The sequence below is a fragment of the Motacilla alba genome, chromosome 1 (genome assembly GCF_015832195.1).
Source record: "Motacilla alba alba isolate MOTALB_02 chromosome 1, Motacilla_alba_V1.0_pri, whole genome shotgun sequence".
In the NCBI taxonomy this organism is placed as follows: domain Eukaryota; kingdom Metazoa; phylum Chordata; class Aves; order Passeriformes; family Motacillidae; genus Motacilla; species Motacilla alba.
In genome coordinates this window covers 99,284,035-99,304,211 of record NC_052016.1, presented here as the reverse complement: position 1 = coordinate 99,304,211, position 20,177 = coordinate 99,284,035, and the positions used below count along the sequence as shown (strand labels likewise).

Here is a 20,177-nt window from a genome sequence, read left to right as displayed (position 1 = left end):
GAGGAGGGGGGGAGGGCGGTGTTTGGAGAGCGAGGGATTAGCGAGGAGAGTCCTGACCCCGAGATCAACGGCCAGTCAAACCCGTTTACAATCACCCGGCGGAAAACCGACGGCTCCCGCTGCAAGCCAGCGGCCGGCCGGGCAGCCAGCGAGACCAGACCCCGCCTTGGAGCGAGTGGGGTCTGGCGGGGGAGTGCCCGGCCCTACTGAGGGGAGAAGGGAGACGCCACGGTCGGGAAGGAGTGAGAGGAGGGGTCCCGGCGGGAGGTCGGAAGGCTGCCCGGGTGGCGGCGGGGGGAATGGTGCGATGCGCCCCGTCTCCCGACCGCAGCCTTCGAGTCCCTCGTGGACGAGTAGGGGAAGAAGGGAAGGAGGGAGAGTTCCAGGCGTGAGGGGCGGGGGCGGGTCGAGATATCTGGGCAAACAGAGGGCATTGCTGTCAGCCGGGAAAGGCCCGCTCTTGAACTCCACACGGGACCCTCCCGGGCTGGGCGGCACCAAAGCCCGGCTCCAGTCATGCGTTCACCGGCGGGCGGGCGCCCTCCCGGACCGCGAGCCATCTGCTGCGCGGCTCCCGGGGGCGGGGGATGTCACCGGCCGGGGGACAGGGCCCCCCGACGGGCCGCCGAGCGGGGCCAGCGCTGGGCGCCGCGGCTGCCGGTCCGCGCCCCGCGGGGAACCGGCGCCGGCGCTCCGCCGTGCCGCGCACACCCCACGCACGCAGACACCGCGCGGGGCGGGGAGACGACACAAGCTATCTTCCTTTTTTTGGTGGGGGGATGGGGTGATGGAGAGTGAAGCAAGCCATCCCTCTACCTCGCGGCATTTTGGCTCCTCCCCTTCTAGAAAACTCAGCACCCCAAAAAGCGAGGATGCTGGGTGGTTCGGCGCTACCCCACGAGCAGCACCGAGCGTCTCTGTGCACATCGTCCGAACCGAAGGGCATCTGAAGCCAATGGGCCTGGCCCGGTTCGGAGACGTCCCTTGTGAAAGTGCAGAGTGAAACCCCAGGCAGCTGTGGCCACGCGTGGCCCCGCTCTGCGCCGTCGCGCCTCGCTGCCCCGCCGTGTCCCCAGCTCCTCGGGACTCACGCAGCTCCGCAGAGGGCTGGCGCCCGGGACAGCCAGGCCGGGACGGAGGGTACCGGTCAAGACCAAGCGGCTCTGTTTGTTCTGAGGTTATGGATTGATGCTGCTTTCCGTGGGGAAATTGAAGTCTGAGGCAAGAGGTTTCACACGGCCGAGGCAGAGACGAGTCAGGCAGCCAAGCTTGGCTGAAAAGTCACTTCTGAGGACGCAAGGCCAAAAGAAAGACAGAGGAGACAAAACAGAAAACGTGGCAGGACATGATCTTGCAGAGCTCCGAGCAAGGAGGCTGGTGTGAACGGAGTATCTGCAGCGAGGGGCGTGGGGGAGCGGTGGGAGCCGACCCGCTGCCGGGTGGTAGGAAGGATAACAGATTGTGGGTGCGGAGCGGACAGGGCCTTGCCCGCCTGCCTGCCTGCCTGCTGGCTCCAGCCCCGCCGTGCCTCTGCTTAATAATGTCAGGAAAAGCTGGAACACTAGGGCGGCCCGAGTAGCAGGACAGCTGGCAGAGGAGCTGGGGAACCTGGTGTGCAGGTACAGATGTAATGGGAGGCTTTCTTTAGAGGCTGAAGCGAAAGCCCATTGACTTTTGCATGCACTGAACCATTCTACTGTCAGATGAAACTTTGCAAAAGTAAAGATTAGCAAACTAAACTTTGGAGGATCTTGAGGATCTTTGATGTAACAGCAGTGTGATATGTGGAGCCCACTCCTGTAGCTGCATGGCCAGAATGCTAGCAGGAAACCGGGAAGTCCTTCCCAGTCTTTATGTCTAACACCAGGACACACCTGGAGATGCCTCTGTAGGCTGAGCTAGAAATTGGTAACTGACTGAGGTGAACCACGCCGCTGCATGTGCCGTCAAAAAGTCTGGAAGTTCGAAAGTGAAAACCCCATCCCTTAACAAGTCCGGAGATTGTGGTGAGTGAGGGGCAACCCCAAGGTAAAGCACACTGGTCTCTGGCTTTGGGGTGGAAGCGAAGGACAAAGTGTGACAAAGGACACACACCCACCCCACCCCCAATTTACAAAGCCTGGGGTGCCCCCGTGCAGTTTCATGCCTATCTTTCCGAGATGGTGTGTTTCTCTGAAGGGAGGAGCCTTCAGAAAGGTCTCGTTTCAAGAAAGTCATTCAAATGCTTTAGCACGGCCTGTCAGGACGGGTTTGGGGGTAATATGCTTCATGCTCGGTAAAATCCTATTGTCCACGCTTTCAGCCCGGACACCTCTCATTGATTTGGAGAAGACGTGTGCCACGGTTAGCTGCGGCTCTCAGATAGGGGGACTGTCCCTCAGAAACCTTAAAAAAAAATAAAATGAAGGACAATAAAACCGAGGAGAAACAGGAGAGCATCTGTCCGTGGTCAAACAATTGGGCAAGTGCTAGAGGGTGAGCTGAGATCTGAGTGGGAAAACGCGGCTTTAGCCCGGGGCAGGCCAGCGTGGGCTGAGGAAGTGCGACCGACACGGGGGGGGGGGGGGGGGGGGGGGGGGGGGGGAAGACCGGAGTCTGCAAAGTGTGCACTTCGGGAAAGAATAGCTTTCACCGGGAGGAGGTGAAATATAGTTTACCAAGGCGTAAAACTCCATAGCAACTAGGAACTAGTGGTGAACAAAGGCACCATACATCCAAGGAGGGGTGTGAAGTTGCAGGAGGGGTACAGAGGGAGTAGGGAGAAGTTTATTTCCTACCCAAAAATTGTCTCGCACAGATTTCAGAAAGGTTTGTTTTGGTGTGGTGGTTTATGTTGTTGTTGTTGGCTTTGGTTGTTTGTTGGGGTTTTTTGGTTTTTTGGGGTGTTTTTTTTTTTTTTTTTTTTTTTTTGTTGTTGTTTGTTTGTTTGTTTTTTAATCTCTCCAATGCAGAAAAAGTCTATAGGAAGATTGTCTTGCTAAAACCACTGTTGAGTGGATAGTTCAATCCTAATCAGATTAGAAGAATGAATGGGTGTTCAGTTTTGGAGCTACAAACACAAGTAGCCCAAGACCAGGAAAGACCTAAAACCCCAAGCACGGGAGTTCAAAACGAAGTGTAGACACGAAAACACAACTCACACCCGGTGAGGAAAGCTCTGAAACCATCTACTGTGCTTCCGAGTTACATATACCTCAAACATGGTCTCTCCTCCTTTCCATGCTCACTGGGTATCTTTATCTTTTGGAAAAATCTTGAGTAATTCCTTGATCAAGTGATCAGATTAATGTTCTGTATTACCTTTTATTTTACCTGTAGGTAGCAGAAGAGAGAAAGAGGGTTTGCTTTTGTTAATTGTTTGTTTGTTTGGGTTTTTTAACTATCGGTTCCTTCGTGCATTATCAGTCTTTCCTTCCCCTAAATGGCTTTTCAGTGACAGGACAGGTGAAAGCTTCATGGTTTGTCATGGTCCCCCTGCCTCCCCGATGACAGAATGTAGGAAATAATGCAAACCCCAAGATGTTGCGCAATCGAGTCACTGTGAACATGTGCGTTTTCTACCTTGAAGAATCATAAAAAGGAAAACTAAGTGGGAAACGTCTTTTAAAATACACAGCTGTAGGTGAGCTCAAGCCTACATGTTTTAGGACGGAGTACGAATACGGGAAGCATGGAGTTTAGCCTAAAAAACTCCTCAGCAGTGTTTTGAACAGCCATAAGAGTGAAGAGGGATACGGACATGGACTGCGTTTGCCTAACGGGAAATTTCTGTGCTTTCGTGCAAAATAATTACTTGCGTGTCTTATAGAACAGTCGAGGACGAGGTAGTGAGAGTAGAACATGCATTTCTCCCTCCAAAAGCACTTCCTCCGTTCATCTTCCTCTCAGTTTCTAAGTTTCTAGCAAGGCTGAGGAAGTTTCTGCTATGCCTCCAACCAAAATGTCCGTTTAGCCGACTAAATTTGGGTGACAACATAGGAACAAATAATCTCCTATTCCTTTTGTTTGAACTAAGTAGCTGCAGGGAAAAGTTCTGCCTGATTTTCCCGAATATAGCAACATCTCAGTCTTAGGGGTCACAGACCAAAGCTGACTAGATAAGCGGGACAAAGCTGATCATGGTGAGTGTGCCCTACATCCACATATTTAAGAACAGGAAACCAGTGAAGGAGCATCATTGCAAAAGGCATCCTTGTGTGACCAAACGAGCCCAGTTTTGTATAATTTGGTAGAAGCTTGCTATGTAGCTTTACTATTCAGTGGGTAGTTTCAGGTAGATAAACTAGATGTGTCTGTGTGTCTCAGACATGTTTTATATATTTCATAATGTCTAAACGATGTGTTCGTGTTTTCACGGTTAAGTGTTCCTATTTAGACGTCTGGATTTATCATCTGTCTTAGGGGAGCCTTAGATGTTCAATAAGAGAAAATACTGCATTTGAAAGGTAAGCCTATTGTCATGAAAATGGACGAACTCGGAGTCCGTTGTTTAAAACACGGTCTCTGCTCCTCAGGGTATTCTTGTTGATCTCCTTTAACAAGGAGACACATTAAAAAAGAAAAAATCTGTAATAAAAATCAGTGTCTGCTTCACAAATATATGCAATGACGTCATGTCCTTGGGAGCATCCCATCATACTTTCCGGAGGTTTGCTGCAGAATGCAAGTCTCTCACCATGCTTGCATGGCTGCACACCAGATTCAGGTACCATCGAACCGAGGCGTCTTGTCATATCTTCTAGTTTTATTATAACATTCTCATTGCCTAACAGGAAGAGGACTCGCTACAGGCACGAAAATTGAGTGGAAGTATGGAGAAAATCAGAGCTGAAATCCACAGAGGATCGTGTTTGTCTTTTGGGGTGCACGACATAGTAATTTCTAAAAAAAATGAAGAACGGGCAGAAAGAGTATTACAGAAGCTCCGTTTCTATTCTGTGAAAGAGTTGGACAACATCTGAAACGGAACTCTTTCCCTCAATGAGCATCAAATAGCAAGCGCAGCCGCAAAACCCTTGAAAGGGAAACTTCGGCATCCCCTCCGCCGGTGCGCACGCCTCGCTTAGCGAGAACACCAGGCTTGCAGGGATTTCCAGTGTCTCTGGAGACGACAAACAGAACTCTGAAATGCTGATTTCAACAACACTCTGAGAGTTTGCGGTGGAAGACGTCTGCCTTTTCCCTACGAACAGGGAGAGAAAGATCTTTCTTACGGGAAGGAGGGTTGGAGCTCTGCAGCAGAGCTTCCTGCCGCTCTGCCTCCAGCCAAAGGGGCTGCGGATTCAATCAGGGGCGGATTTGAGAGGCCGTTACTGCCAAAATCCACCCGATTAGACAAGCCAGTTGCCAAAAGTCATTTAATGAAGCCCAGGCCCCGGCTACCCCGTGCGCACCCTCTCTCGCCCCCCCGATAGCGCCGAATAGTTTGTTAGAGAAGGTGTGAGCGGCCCCTTCGGCCCCGCCGGCCGGGGCAGCGGCCGCTGTCCTGGCGCTGCGGCGGAGCCGGCTCGGGGCTCCCCCCGCGCCCACCCGCGTTCCGCGTGGGGAGCAGCGTTCTGTCCGTTCTGTCCCTCCGCGGGGGGAGGCGGCCCGCCAGGGGCCGGGGGACAGGCGGAGGGAGAGCAGGAGGTGGGGTGGCGGCAGCCAGGATGCGAGTGGGGAGCCCCACGCCCCCAGGGAGCAGCTCCGGGGCCGGGCTGTGGCGCTGCCGAGGAGATAAACGCCTCTTGTCCCTGCAGAGGGGACACGGAACAAAGGTTCACCTGACTTGGGTCAGGGAACCGGAGGCACCCGGGCTTGGAGGGCCTCCACTCTGAGCTTCCCGAGCGGGACAGGTGGGACTGGCCCCGGGAGGATTTTAGCGGGGAGTGAATCGGGATGCAGGGATCCCATCAAAGATCGAAGGAGGTCCCTGCATCCCGCTTCGGGACCCGGGCGTTCCCTGTCCAGAGAGCCCGGGAGCATCTCATGGGCCAGCACCGACTGCGGGGGACAGCCCCAGAGCAGGGCTTGTCCTCAAGCTGTCGTGCTCCACATCCTTGCTCCACTCCCTATGCCCTAAATTTTTGTCCAATCGTGACCAAATGGCAACTTCTATGACCTAAGTTGCAGTCGGTCTGCTTGCCTACCTTCCTTCCCTAACGATGTGTCTCAGGTCATTTTGAGGGACGTCAGCTACTTATGGGAGTTTGGAAAAGCGTGACTGCCCTTAGAAATATTTTTAGGAAACCTGTGAAGATGTTCAGCTTGGTACTGCAGTATTTTTTTGCCCCTGCATAAAACACAAAACACGAACCCATTTAAAGGAATACCTCAGAGGGGAAGAGGAATAAATCCACAGTCATTCAGCAGTAAAACAAAAAGTCAGATAATTTTCTCCTCTTAAACGAGTAGTCACGGAAGAAATGTCTTTTCAGGTATCAAAGAAGAGATATTTAAAAGATTGTTCCTAATGGAAGGGCCTTTGCATTTTCTGCTCCAACGGCGGGGTTCTGTATTTTGCAGAGTATCCTCATACTACCGACACAGAAAAAATACCACTCAAGAAGCCAGGAGTGCTGACAGATAATTCAAGACTGAATTTCTTAAAGAATAGCTTACCTCCACCTGACAATAGGGTGCAAATAGTAACAACATTTAGAATTTTACCACTATACAGAATACTTTTTACCACTATACAGAATACCTTTGTAAATAAAAATAAACTCAACAAATATTATTCTCAATTTGGAATCTTTACAATACAATTACTGCAGACTGCTAAGATCACTCCACTGACCCTCAACCATACTACACAGATACTGCCAAACTGAATTCCCTTATTATTTCTCAGAGCCAACACTTGTTTAGAAGGGAAATGCAGAGTCACTAATTTAAATGTTAGCTTTCGAGAAAAAAAAAAAAAAAAAAGAAAAAAGAAATGAGAGAGAAAGAGGAAGCGAGGAAAATGGTGGTAAGCTGTCTTTTAAAATTAAATAGATTTGAGAAGTCTGTAGGAAAATGGCCTAAGGGTGACTAGACTAGTGTTGTCTCTTCTGCAGCCTACAAGTCTTCTGCAGGTTATTTTTCTCCAGTATAAATGTAATTTAATAGCCGGGATGGATATTGTTTCACTTTCAGTTATCTGCTCTATACTTCGGTCTCATTCTACATTAGATGATTACCTTACTGTCCTATATGCACAATTTAAAGGGAATTACCTATTACTTCAATTATTTGTTTCTTATCAACTGATGTTACACTACAAGGATTTGCATTGAAAGGACACAAAGAAAGAGCAAGTCATGGCACATTGCCAAATAAAAGAGTAATGTTCTGGTGAATTTAGCCCAAATAATTTACTGCTATATAAAAGTGGAAAAGTGGAAGGTGAACCCTTTGACCAATAAATCTCTTCTGCATGTGAAACCCTTATCTTGTCCCCTCCAATATATTCCACACTAGGAAGCCATCATCATTGGCTCTGGTTTGTTATTTGTAAACCTTGATCTTCTGCACTCGGTGTCCTAAATATGGATAATTAGCATCAGTTTATCACGCCTCTGCATATTTTCTCTTCTCTCCAAACATGCATGCTTCTATTGGCTGCCATTCTGTCACAGAAGATTATGGAGACAGATTGCAGAGAATGAATGTGCTAAACGAGATTAGGAAGGAATAGAAATAGCAACTTGGCCAATAAATTCCTCGTGAGAGCCTTATCATACAATTACACGTTGACTTGTTTCACACTCTCCCAGCCTCTTAATCCAACGCCCCCACCAAGAATAAAATTTCACTAATTTCTGAATTACTGCATATCCTCATGACTTGTCACTGAGAATGGTTGGAAGGAGCAACACGGTCGAAAATAGCACATCAAACTTCCAAAAAGAAAAGAAACTTTACAGACAGAAAGAGATGTGGCTTTAAACCGTTTGTGGCTGTATGTAGAAGTTTTTGTGCAGCAGCAGTTTGAAGGGTCAGGACTTCAACATCAAGACATGATCCTCTGCGCTTTTGCTCCCTAACGCTTTACGTTGGAGGGTACCTTATCCTTACAGGGACTTGGGGGCCAGAATACAGTGCGTTGATGCTGCTAAACTATTCACCCACTGTGGAAGAGACTCTCCAATGAGCCCTACAGACTCATCAGAAAGCAATGGCAATAACACCTACTGCTGTCATCAGTTTCTGGGACATTCCTGAAAATTGTGGTAATTGAGAAGGCGCCAAAAGCATGACAGCAAAGCGAGACAAAATCCTGCTGAACTCACAAGAAACATCTACCAGATCTAGTGGAGCTAGTTTTGCCCCTTCTACCATGGTTATTTCAATGTGGACGACAAGAAAACATGAGTTCCATGACTTAATTCAGAGGCATGGCTAAAACCTTCAGGAGACATCACCCCTGGAAATGTTGGAAGTCTCCATTTGCCCCCTTATACTAGCCCAAGAAGAGGGCTTGCAAAAAATATTAATGTTGTCATAATGTTGTTTTCATTGTTTTAGATACATGTAGAAGAGGAAAGACATAAATGGAGTTAAAAGTCCCAAGACCAGAAGAAAAAGCCTTGCTCAGTTGGTCTATACTCACAGACTTGATGTCACAGTGCGCTCGTCTTACAATTTTAGATTTCAGAACATTTCACAGGTTTTTTACAGTGACAGAACTTGCTTTAGGAAGGAACGGGTTTCTATAACTCGAATAATTGTTTGCCCTAATAAATGTGAATCTTCAACCCCATACAGAACCCAGATGAAAGGTGTCATGAAGTTGTGCTACTTACTCCTGGGTTGTTTAGCAGCGCTCCTGCCTGTGCAATTAGATGCTGGGAGTAGGAGTGAAGGGATACATGTCACAAGTGTCAAGAATGTTAAAAATAAAGGGATTCCTTTGAGTGGGACCTTTCCTGAGCGCTTTTCCTCCGCAGGGAAGTGATCCGGGCTGCAGTGGAGAATCCCCTCTTCCCCCAAGCTGGGTACCACGGGGTGGCTGTGAGCCTTGGGCATGACAAACCCATCCCGCGAGTACCTCACAGCCTTGGTCCTCTTGAGTTATCTGAAGTGGGTTTAGTGATGGTGGGGTTAGTGATTGTTATTTATTTATTTGTTTGTTTATTTTTTAAACCTGCCCCTTATTTTCTTTTGCTCTCCTCCGGAGTTTTGTTTGGTACTAAAACCCTCCAGATGGAAAACTGGACTGCAAATGAGAGTCACACTCGTCCGGAGTCTTAAAACCACGCGGTTGCAGAAAAGACTGAGAGGAGAATAGCGTGACCCTGTGGGATAGCAAAACAGCCTGCTACCTGTTTGCTGCCATAAGAACTTCTGCTGTCACATAAAATTTTAATAACTCTCCCTTATTTCCTTTTTAATGTTATAGCCATAAGCTTGTATACATGTTCTATAGATATAGACATATGTCTATATCTATATCTATATATATATATGTGTGTGTGTGTGTGTGTATATGTACACACACATCACCCGAAAGAATTGGTTAGCATCGGGCAGAGAGGCGTTTGCCATTAATCTGGGAACAAACCGCTAACCTTGGTGACTGGTATTTTAGCTTTTCTTTTCTCGCTTCTCTCAGTGTGGGGAGAGCAGTAAAGCTTGTGTGGACTGATTGTGAGGGGCTCTGCTGGAATTTGGCAGGCCAGGGGCTTGGAGAGAAGCCCCATGCTGACTCCTATTCAGCGGGCCAGTTTTCTGCGAGCTTTGGAAGTTTCACTCAGCCGTGCACTCAATGGCTTCACAAAGCTGATTACAAGCTTCAGCGCATTCCTGAAGGAGCCAAAAGCGACGCAGGTGCAAACGAGCCGAGGGAGCCCCTTATCCCGGTGACAGAATGGGACAAGCTGGGAAAGGCTTGGACCACACAAATCCAAGGCTCACCAGGCAGCAGCAAGCCTGCCTTGGGAACCGGGGATCATTATCCGCTCCATTCAGCGGGGACCCAGCGGCGGCAGCGGCACGTCCCAAGGCTGGGGACGGGCTTTCCGTCCCGGGTGGGAGCAGAGCCCTTTCACCTGGCATCCCCTCTCCTCTCCCTTCGCGACTGCCTCGGGCACGAACCCGAGGTGCCCCTGCTCCCCCGAAATGATTTGTATCCCAGCATCTGTTAGGCTTCAGCCTGCCGCCTGAAGCACCTTGCCGTTTTCTCCCCCATTGCCCCATCCCACACGAAAAGCCTCCCTCCTGTTCCTCTCCCCTTCCCCAGATAAACACGGTGCTAAGGGTCTGTCTGGAAGCCCAGCACAGAAAAACGCACTGATCCGAAATGGCAGGTTTCCTCCCAGCTGAAGTTCTCTAACAAACACCCTATTTTGAAGACTGCCTTTAATTCCAGAGAGAAGCCAGCCGGGAGTGCACCCTCCTCCCCTCCCAATTACTCGAGCCACCCGATTCCCACAGAAACCTCCCGCAATACAAACGCCTGGTGAATGCTTTCTGACTCGGTGAAAGCAGCCCACGGTCCCTGCCCTTCCTGCCTCCCCGGCGAGCGAGGGGGTGGCGAGGAGTCGAGGGGGGTCTTGGTGCCGGAGAGGGTGAAGCGTGATTACTTTTAATTAGGGGTTCTCGGAAGGAGTTCCTCTAGCCTCCGCTCCCTCGCCCCCTTTCCTCGCTCTCAGCTCTTCCCCTCCAGCCGAAAGAAGAAGCTGCACTTTACTTCCCTGAAAAATTAATTACGGCCCTTCCCCGCTATCAATTACGGAGGAATCAGTCTTTCCTAGGGAGAAGAGAAATAATCAAAAGGCTTTTCAGTCTTGCTGGGGGGGGACGACCTCGGACCGCCGAGCACATAATGCGGCAAGGGGCTGCCGCGCTTCTGGCCGCTGGTTTCATATGCAAATGGCGAGCTGCCTCCAAGTTATCATTATGGTTTTATTTTTTTTTCCCCTTAATGTTATTATTGTGTCGGGGTTTTAATAGCCACATGCTCTACCCTTCCCTTTCAGCGAGGTTTCCTTGGCGATCAGCCACGCCGCTTCTTCCCCGGGCGCATTGCCCCCGCCCCAGCGCCTGCCCCACGTCCATGTTAATTTCGCCCTATGGAAATGAAAGCGGCCGGGCCGGGCAGCTGATATTAAAGCGATCCCCCGGCCCCGGGGCTCGCCCTCCCCGCTCCGCGCAGCGGCCGTGCCTCGGCGGGAGCGCGGCGTGTCGGTGCCGCGGGCCCCCCCGCGCCCCGAGCCCGCCGCCCCTTTCATGCTTGCGAGATGCTGGGGAGGCAGCGGTGCGTCTGCTTGTGCGGAGCACACCGCCTGCAAGCGGTTGCCTTGGCAGAAAGGTGCAGCTTTCTGATGTTCTTTTGTCTGATAACTAATTCAAGTTAATGCGATCTTTATGTAAAGCTAACAGCGGATAATTGTCTATTTTCTCGCCAACAATCTCCATCACAATCACTTATCTGGAAACCTGCGGTTGTATTAATCGTTATATTCCCCGAGATAAGCGTCTCTCGAATTATCAGTAAACACTGGAGGGAAATTAAACAAACTCCAGAGCCACTTAAGTTTCCTCCGCAGCTTTTAGCCACCTTCTCGGGAAGGAGGGGGAGCGGGGACGACGGCACCCCTCAAACCAACCTGGGACCGGAACACAACGTGAAAGGGGGGGTGTGTGTGAAACAGGGAAGATGGGCCTGAAATTTTGGATAAATGCGGAGAGCCGACTCCCGCTGAAGGCGGCTTCCCTCCGAGGTGCCCGAGCGGCAGCCAGACACGCACCTTACGCCCCGCTCGTCGGGCGGCGGTCGGTCTTTAGCGGCCCCTGGGACCTTGTTGGCAATTCTTGTAAATCATGTAATTAAGTGTATTAGTCTCTGCAGGGGAAAGACGAGCAGCTAGGAGAGAATACAACCAGAGATTAAGCAGGAGTCGCATCAGTCTTTAGGTCTGATACACGAGGAGAAGAGAGTTCTGCTGCCTTTCGAGAATCACCGTATTAGCACAATTATTTGCAATATTTATGCTAGAGAGTGAGCTGAACCCCAGGAGGGTAAAAGAGAGTGCGAGAGAGCGAAACTACTGTGGGAATATGTTTTACTGTTCAGATCCCATCAGTTCCGTTAGGTGTAAAGAAATTATAGCAAATTGTGCTGGAAACCCCTCCAGGGAAAACATACTTGTACGACAAAGATTTTGTCTTTTTGAGATGAAGTCAAAACATCGGTGTCAAATGAAACTCATTTTAGGGGCGCTACGGTGTGTGTGTGTTTACTGGAGAACCTGAGTATGGGGGGGGAAAGAAAAAAAGCAGCCTAAACCATGAAATTTCAGTGGTGAATCTGTGCCAGCAGAGAGTTTGCAACTTCTTCGGGAAGAGCGAGGCGTCCTCCAGCCTCCCCCCTCGCTGCCCGCCAGCAGCCCGGGCTGAGGCCACCGCCGTCCCGCCGCAGGGCTGGCTGACAGCGCTCGGCGCGCTGCGCCTTTCGGGGAGGGTTCTCCACGTCGAAAGCGCTTTAGGAACGTTAACTGAGTAATCCTAAACTGACGTTTAGTTACGGAGCAGGCATCAAAGAATTTAAAAACTCGCCTCTATGATGAGCTTTATTTATATTAAGTTGGGGGGGGCGGGGGTTGTTGTTGTGGTTTTTTATTTTTGGTTGGTTGGTTTTTTTTTTTTTTTTTTTTTTTTTTTTTTTTTTTTTTTTTTTGTAAGCAAACTTTTATTCACGAAGGTTTCCAGTGGCACAGTTCGCGTCCTAGCCTGAGGAGGGTGAGGTCTGGGATGGGAAATAAAAAAAACCAAACAAAACAAAACCCCCAAAAAACAAACAAACAAAAACCCTACCAAAAAAAACAAGACAGAAAAAAAAAATCCCCCCAACACAACCAAACACAAACAAAACAAAACACCTCAGCGAAACACACAAACCCCCTATTACTTATTTGTGTGTCATGACAGCGTAGTTCCAAATATGATCGTTTTCTTGAAAAAAAAATTAACTGCTTAAATTCTTGAATTATTTCACTTGAGCTAAACGTTCCCAGGGTAGCTTTTTCTTATGGCATTTGAGAATCATCGCACTTCATCTCTCACCTGAATCTTGTCATCTGTGCCATCTTGAAGTGATCTGTGAACAATGCTGGTCCCTTGGACAGCCCAAGCTGGTCAATCAGGCAGAACAGACTATGCAAATGGAATGGAAAGGCGAAGCGATGAAGAACAGTGGCCCCCATTGTCTTGGGCATTTCAAAGCGAAGCCCAGCTGCAGCAGGCGTTGCTGTCTCGGACCCTTGGTTGCTACTCTAATGTCATCATTGCAAAACATCACATTTTGAAAACACTACAGTCTGAATGCATGATCAGCCCTCCACAAAGATTTCACTTTGCCGTGACATCTTTCGAAGTCACTGGAAAAAAAAAAAAAAAAAAGTGTGGAGGAAAAAAAGCAAAAAAAGTACCACCACAACTGGGGACTGGGATCCCAGCCACACTGGCCGCTCCCATCCCGCAATCCCGCTCCCTCCGCTCCTAACTGCGGCGCAGCTGACGCCTTTTGCAACCTTTTGGGGAACGCCTCGCCTTTCCTGTTGCTTTTAGCGTCGAACGGGATGATGATTTAAGTTGCATTTAACTTATTTTCTGTCCGGTCTCTTTTAGGCACTTTAATGAGCTCACGCCGGGAAAACGTCGCTGTGAGCAGGCAGTGAAGTATTTATTCACAATCGCTTCCAAAACTTCAGATATGCGCGGCTTTAAAAGAGTCAGGCAATGTCTTTGCGAGTGATTAAACCAGCAACTAAGCTGGGTATTTATGGGTCCGTTAGGAGTTTTTGTGAATACTCTGTTTCTTAATACACTCATGCAGTTGTCGCTCCTGAATGTTGCTGCCAGCCCTGCTCCGGCTTTGCCTCCCGGCACTGGTCCCAAAGTTAACTCTGCCATGAGAAACGAACTTTCAGTTCTGTAAAGCTGAGGGCTGTCAGATGATTAATGTGCATTTTCAAGAGACTAAATCATTGCCCGTGTTTCACTTATTGTTCCTTTTCATTTTCTTTTGTCTGTAGGTGACATTTGTGATCACCATGTGGTGAGCAGAGGAAACTCCCCTCTCTTCCACCCTCATGTCAGGAGCCTGTGCTGGAGGAGCAAAGGTCTGTGCCATCGATATCTAAAAATGCTGGGGGTTATGTTTCCTCTTCCCAATCTCTTATCTCGCAGGAGTCAGTGAATCCAAAGCTTCTTCTCCAAGGATAGTCTTACTCCAGTGAGCCCACAGAGATGGATACTGCCCAGCCTCTGACGCTGCCTACGACCGAGACACAGCGGCTGCACATGACGGTGGTCACCCTTCAGTGTGGACTGTTCAGTGCACATGCAGGAGCAGAGAAGAAAGTTTCATTGGTCTAAGAGAGCTGGGCTAAGAAACTCTTAAATGCATTCTTTGCAGGACCAAGAATAATTCAGTGCTTCTTTCCTACCCCTTGAACTGGCTCTTTTCCTTTAGCTTGGTTAGTGCATTCTGTAACAACATCACATAAATTCCAAAGGAAGAAAAGGATGGAATTATTTAAAACTAAATAATTATTCACTGTGATTGGTTTGGCTTCCCGAAATTAAAGTTGCCCCTTTCAGAATGCAGTGGTGGATAAGAAAGAAAAGATGAGAGTAACAAAACCAAAGAGAGATGGAAGTGAATGGGGAAAATAACCTAATGTGCAGGTACTGTTTCATCTTCTGGCTGGAAGATCTTTCCCCTCACCACAGAGAGTTTTCCAAGGATGACTACTATATTAAAAGAAAGCCTGTTTTCAACTACATCAGCCCTGTGGTCAAATGAGGAATGCAAGAACTCAGATTGCTATCTGCCTCATACAAATATTTCAGTAGAGACGATATGCACTGTAAGCACCCTTCTCTGTCAGGTATTTGTTCACTTACCACCTCAAAACTTTACCTCTTAGACAAATGGATCCCCCCAAACCTATGTTCTAGGAAGTGTTGGACATGCTTCAGGTTTGGATAAGTCACTTACGGGCTTGAATGCAGAAGCCCAGAGGAAAAACCGTGTTTTGCAGCCAGTGCCTACACAGAGGACGGCAGCAATGCACACAGCCAGGGGCCAAATGCCCTGCAAGTGGGTGCATCTTCATCTGTCTCTCTGCCAAAGCACTTCCAGAAAGATGTTGTAAAGGAGGGAGACCAAAGAGGAGCAGCTTCTCGTCACGCCTTCCATGTAGGTGCTGCCATGGGGCTATGTAGAGGGTGTGGCCACCACAATTCCCAGCTGATGGTGAGATGGATGATGTCCTCAGGGTGCAGACCAAGGGTGGGAAACAGGGCCCACAAGGTCATGTCAACCCTCACGACTCAGACATGCCCCTCTCCTACAAGAACACTATTCTAAGTTCATGCTGCCAGCTGGACCTCACCCCTTCTCAGCAGCCCGCCAGCCTCACACACCAGGGATGCCAGCCCAAAGGTGGGTTAGCCACCTCCACTCAGGCTTTTTGTCCCTTCATGGAACCAAACCAGTTCCCATCACCCCAGGTTAATGACCTTGGCTCTACTGGGAGGGAAATGGCCCCAGATCTGCCCTTCAGGCAGGGTGCTCAGATAAGCAGGGGCAACCTCCTTTCCCAGTGGCCTGACATTGGGTAGGGGAACTAATTGGAAACAAGATCAGCTCCTCCCTTGAGAAGCTGAACTTTGCTTTTCTGCCCCATCCCTCTACCAGCCCTAGTCCTGGTACATTCAGCCACAGATATCTCTGCTCGTGCACTGACTTATTTTTTCCATGATGAATATTTTTTTCCATGTTTATTATCATCCAGCCCAGTGTAGTGCTGTCTGGCACACACACACACTGGGGGAAGAAAACCACGTATTCAGCAAATGGAGCATACAGGGTCTAGGTTTTGTTTTGTCTTGTTTTTCTTATTCCAGTTTCAGTATAAAACTGTGTAGAAAAGGTACCCAAGCAACTCTCTGTCATGAAAAATGATCAAAACTCCAAGTTATGAGATTAAAAATTACTGGAGAGCGGAGATGCCAAGAAGAGACAAGAACCCCTTTCTGCTGAAATACAAGTTCTTCTTTTCATCCTTTTGTTTCATTTCACCTCATGCTCAGATAAGGAACAGAATTACTTTGAAATGTTTGCATTAACTCTTTTTATTTAGTATTTGTTCTAGCCTTTCAAAGAATTATTTTACTGTAAGACATGTGTGAGTGATATATAACTAATCACACTCCTCCAAAGCAGTAGAGAACTACGAGACATCCTGCAGTCCTCAAACCTTTACTGTTTTTATTGCCACAATAAAAATTGATGCAAAATACCTCTTCAAAGTAGATATAACAACCCACACATACTATTTTCAGTGAAGATAGCATCTATTGCTTTGCCACCTTAATTCAAAGACAGTTTTGTAACAAAGTTGTACAATCAAATCATATGTCTTCCCTGATAATTCATGAGCTGTAAGATTATCAGTTGAGTTGCCCATGGAAAAAGTACTGCACCATGTATTGTATTACTTGATTAATTTTCTTTAAAATTTTACTTTAATTTTAACTTTTGGGTAATTACTGTATTGTGATCTAAGTCAGCGATCTCAAATTAACTATCAGCGTTAACTTTTGAAGAAACTCTACAAATGCATGATAATGATGAAATTTATGTTCCTGTCAGTTATTGTGTAATGTCTACACCATGGAAAAACAAACCTCCAGGTATTTTAATTCTATTTGCATATATAGCATTGTGTTTTTCCTACGTCATTTTTCAGAGTAGAATTCTGAACTATAAAGACACTACTAAAAACCTGTTTGGGGTATTTATTTATTTTATTTTTCTAAATTGAATTATATCTTTAATGAAAATGTGAAAGGAAATAGTTTTGGGTAGCAAATTGTCAGCTACTCAGACTTCTTTGGAAAAGCAACTTGTTTTGCAGGTACTGATACACATTGATAGAATTGTTCTCTGATTCTACTAAAATGGAGAAACACATTTCAGTGCAACTGATGTCTATATATTGAACTGGATTCTGGTCTCACATCTGTTTAAAATTCCAAATATCTTTTGCTCAAGCCTTGATCCAACCCTGAGTGATGTCACTGATCAATGACTTCTGGTGGGCTGCCGTTCAAGTGCTTTTACACCACTGTGTCTCTTACCACTAGGCTGAAAAATGTTAGTTTTGCTACATCTTTCTTTTCCTGTGAAACCAGATTAACTTGGAAAGAATCAGAAATGCTTGAACAGAGATACTCAAGGTTACTTTTTATGACAATACTTTTAATTTTAAATCTTTCTTACAAATAAATGTAATTTGATAGCAACACAAATATTTGCATTTTCTGGTATATTTGCTCTCATTTTTTATTTTTTTGGTGAATGTCAATTTTACATGTATGCATTCATTGCCTTGTTTTTAGCAACACAGCATTGAAATTTTAACGTAAATAACAGGTGAAAAAAGAATCTATTGTAAAATACAATGTATGACAAATTCATTGAAACAAGCAAAAAACTTAAATAGTAGTTATTCAATAAATGTCAGGAAAACAATCCCCTATCTTCACTGATCAAGGCTTCTGTGTAACTTGGAAGAAAGTGATGAAGGAGGACTTTTTATGCAATAATATATGGAGCTTGTTCCAGTTGTTAAGCACATAAATAGAAATTCAACAAGTCTTACCAAAGAGGATCATGAACAACCACAACTGAAAACTTAGATCTCTCTCTGTTTTGTACTGCAACATGTACAGGAGGAAAAAAAAGATTATTTAAAAAAATTTTTTGGTGATGACTCAGATTAGGTTGTATTAAACTTGGCTTTGACTCTGGGAGCTGCAAAGCAACCAGAACTTTGCTGCTCACTGTTAGAGGCTGTTTTACTTACAGACTGGTAGAGTTCCTTTTCAGCATCTTCAGAAAAAGAGGTACAAAAGAGAAATCAAAGTGGAAGAAGCAGTCAGAATGCTACTACATTCTGAAAATATAATGCAGAATCCTTTTGTGTTGGTAAGCATCAATAGGCAATAAAGCAAACTTGAATCTACCCATAATTTTTCTTCATCCTGTATGTACTGAATAGGTTAAATCATAAAAAAATCTTGTCATAAATGACCCTAGTTTTCAGAGTTTACAGTGTTTGCATAAATATTATGAATTTGAATATCCAGGATCAATGTAGCTTGCTTAAGCAATTTATAATCTATAAAATATTTCAGTGATTAGACAGTGGCAGAAAGATCTTTCAATGTGTTGAAACTCTCTTTTGCCGCTCACATGGGCTGAAATGGCTGAGCAGGCTTGCTTCATTAAGCTCCATCTGGGAAGAAAACCTGTGGGGAAGGAAACCCCATGGTGATTTAACATCCCATCTAGTTTACCCTATTAGTGTTGGGTCATCATAAATGGTGGGTAAGCAAAACAATGTTTCTTTTCAGTGGTAAGTGCTTTTAAATGTTGCAGATTAAATGCTTGAAGATGTTTCCCAGCTCACCTACTTTAATCAACAACTTTAGCCCATGATATCCTTATTTATTCCTCTAACTCTCCTGAAGTGGCCTTCCAAATGCATAAGCGTGGATTTATCCTAAACTTCACTATTGCAGCTCCACTGTGGTTGTTCTGATCATTTCAGGACAAATGCGACAGTTTAAACTAATGACTGAACATCTATTGTGTTACTGCTGTTTCCTGGTTATCTGGTTATTATTTATTTCCTGCTTGTTCTATTGTTTCTTGCTTCATGAAGACTCCTGTTTGCTCTGATAAAATTCCTTATAACATGGCAGCAACACCAAGGGTTGGGTAAAAGGGCTCCTCTGAACGATAACACAAAGAGCATATAAAGAATCCATCACAGCAGTCAGTAGCATAATATAATTTATTTTCAATAGACATTCTCTTCCCTACTGGATTAGTCACTTTGTTAATGAGCAAATGACCCGTAACTCATAGGAGTAGGAACTTTATGTGCAGGTCTTGCCTTCACCAGAGCAGATGAACTGCAGTCACTTAATATTATGGCTCCTTCCAATCTTTCTTGTGCATTCCATACATTATGGGAGTTTCAGGTGGGTGAAAAAGGCAGGACCCAGTGGTAAAACAGATTTATATGGGATTTGTATTTTGTATTGTACTAGAAAGTATTAACAAAAGATGCCTCTTGCATCTAGAACTCACCATGATCCCATAAGCAGACAATGAACCAGTTTTAAAAAGCGAGCTTTGTACGTGCTAATACATTCAAGATGCTATTTTCTAATACATTCAAGATGCTATTTTCTGCCACTATATACTAGGCATCTTTGAAATTTATTGTCCAGATTTCACTTCAGCATGACTTTAAAGAGAATTCATCAGGTCATTCTCTGTATGAATGCAGCTTGTCTCACAGTGCTGGAAGAAGTTGACACTGTGAAATCTAAAAAATTCAGAGTTTGTCAGTAAAAGGAGAGTTTACAGTTCCAGTAGAATCTAAGAGCTTGTGAGATTTTGCTTGTAAATGTATTTTCACCCCTTTCTTTAATTTCACATATAGAAAACATATGTTTACAGAGCCCTGTGACATCCCACCCTAAAAGGAAGGGAAGGACCTGAGATTCATAGGCATCTGTGGTCAAAAACAAACTACAAAAGTCAGAGGGTCTGCAAAAACTTACTAAGTTTTATTAGTAAATTATACCCATGGCCTGGAAATTGATACATAAGTCCCTTATCCTACTGCATAAACACTCAGTGATTCATTTTGCACAATGGGTGGGGTCAAAGAAAAGAGAGTGGGATTAAACAGAGAGAGAGAGAAAGAAGGGAAGAAAGGCAGAAAAGAAAGATCACAAGTCCTGGCTCTAGCGTCGATCCAGCTGATGGCTTGCTCAGGGTCCTGAGGGGATGCTGCCTGGGCTTAACAGGGCCACCTTTTTACAGACAAGTTTTCCCAGTCTGGAGCTAAGTTTCTCACTTTCAACTCAAATGAGTTGTCATGGGCATTTCATTCTGCTAGATCTTTCTGGAAATGGGTAAGAGGGCTTTGGGGTCTTTTGTGGCCTTGATCCTCCCTTACTGGGTTGGCCTTAGGTCAACAGGCTATGCCTGCTTCTTGACCTCATTCTTGCACTTGCTTGTTGTGCTTTTCTCCAGGAGTAAGAACAAGGGTATTTCCCCAAGAAAAGTGCTTCCTACCTTCATATGGTTCATTTCTCCAGCTGTATCCTGCTCCTTCTCA

General features: G+C 46.4%; 1 long non-coding RNA gene across 1 annotated transcript in view; it reads left to right on the top strand.

The window, feature by feature from the left end:
• Positions 1–17,286, top strand: part of LOC119708272 — a 32,010-nt gene extending 14,724 nt beyond the window's left edge. Inside the window, exon 2 of the long non-coding RNA XR_005259015.1 lies at positions 14,001–17,286. This is a non-coding gene — a long non-coding RNA (uncharacterized LOC119708272). The remainder of the gene's footprint in view (positions 1–14,000) is intronic.
• The last annotated feature ends 2,891 nt before the right edge of the window (positions 17,287–20,177 follow it).